Below are 2,047 nucleotides of genomic sequence, written 5' to 3'. Positions count from 1 at the left end.
CTCTTCAATTGTTTTTTATGACCTTAACTCCTCATGCTTTATGAAAATATAATTATTAGGGCTATTTAGCTTTATTCAAATTGAGAATACCCAAATTTTTGTCCAGGTTTTCTTGTATCTTTTTAATTTTTTATTATCATAGGCTTATAATTCATTTTATATATTTTAAGATGGATCTCAAATTCTTATAAAAGAAAAGAGGACAGTAAACAGTCAAATACGTAAAAAATTCATAATATTTTATGATATGAATTACCTTAAAAATATATATATATATATATCAACTGACCCCATTACCTCCACTCGGAGGAATTATGAGATCACCTTAATGGCGCCTTAGCGAATCAGTCATAGAACCATTTTCAATAGGTGAAAATGCATTACTTGTTCGTTCTTAGGTTTGGACAACATAGGTCGAAGATGAAATTGAAAAGTTCATTGTTCAATGAAGTGTTCGTCCTTAGAAAAGAATGCATTGTTGGGTAGAAAATATGGATATAGTCTCACTTTGATATCAGGAAGTTCTATAAATATAAACAGAGTATCACTCGTTAAAAAAACTAAAAAAAAAAAAAAATACTATTGTTCAGTGCACTACTGTTTAAATAGTTGATCACATCAATCCTATTTTTAAAATTTATTTTTCTTCAAACTCACTTTGAATTACACATTCTCTCAATAAAATGCAAACAACTAAGAAAATAAATTATGCAGAACAACGGCAAAATAGATTAATCCGGCAAAATATATGGTGACTCCACCAAGTAGAGCAGACCAATCAATCAATGCTCCCTCGTATTCTAAACTGACAAACAAAGTCATTGTATTATTATCAATAATTTTAGACTTTATAAACCTTCCCCAGATAATACCACTAATAAATATATTTTATAAAACTTGAAATAATTGTTAATCATTTAATGTTAGAGTAAAAAAGAAACCATTTTCATAAACCTTGATGGATAAATACTAACCAACCTCAACTTATAGGCATATTGTGTGTTGAATCGAAGTTTACGATTCGATTGTTGACGTCAAGTAGGAAAAATTAGTCGAACTTAAATTTTGAAGGATGAAAGGTAAAATAATTTTTTGTTCGACCCATGTCTAATCAATTGAGAACAAATGTTAAGTCTTACAACACCTAAATGGGACGAAAATAGTTCTACTTTAGATAAGGGTTCGAAGTAGGGGTGTAAAGATAATGGCACTAGGCAACGATAAGTGGTGGGCTTGATCTGATTTTGGTTGAAGGTTGGGATGGGGATGGGGATGGGGATGGGGTGATTGCGATAGAAGATGAAGAGGGATGTGGGTGGGGGTACATATTTCTCTTTTCTTTCTTTATTAATTTTTTTTTTCATTTTTTGATTTAATTATTTTCATTTGATAAAATATAAAGTTACAAACTTATCCTTTGTTTGACTGGTCAAAATAGGTAAATTTTTTTATTAATTTTATTTTATTTTTTATTTATTATTATTATTATTATTATTTTTCAATCTGCTGACGGATTTGTCCTCTAGGTGCCATCAAGAAAAAAGGTTTGAGACTATGGTTGTAAAAATGAAAAGTTTGAATATACTATGCAACTAATTGAAAAGTTTGGGACACCAGCCGCAATTCTCCCTATAAATAACACCAAAGTTGTCATTTTATTAAAGAATTAATCTATTTGTACATGGAGGTTTACACTCCAGTTGGCACGATCTCACCCGACCTCTCACATGGAAGAGGTTGGGGTCCACACCCAAATGTGTGAGGCCGACCTCCCCATGTGAGAGGAGAGGTGGACCCGTGTCAACCGAAATGTAAAGTTTCATGTACGAGTAGTACAACCCTTTATTAAAATACTAATTTGAGCAATCCTGCATTGAAAGTTATACTTATCATTGGAAGATAAGAATCAATAGGGACCTCACCAATCACCATCACTAAATTTAACTGTTAATAATAAGTTATTATGAAAAGAATAATCAAATTAAAAATGCAAAAAGTAAGTTAAATTATTTATTAAAAAATTCCATTATTGCGTTTACCAATCCTT

This window comes from Olea europaea, chromosome 2 (assembly GCF_002742605.1).
Source record: "Olea europaea var. sylvestris chromosome 2, O_europaea_v1, whole genome shotgun sequence".
NCBI classification, from domain to species: Eukaryota; Viridiplantae; Streptophyta; class Magnoliopsida; order Lamiales; family Oleaceae; genus Olea; species Olea europaea.
This window is presented reverse-complemented; position numbering follows the sequence as displayed.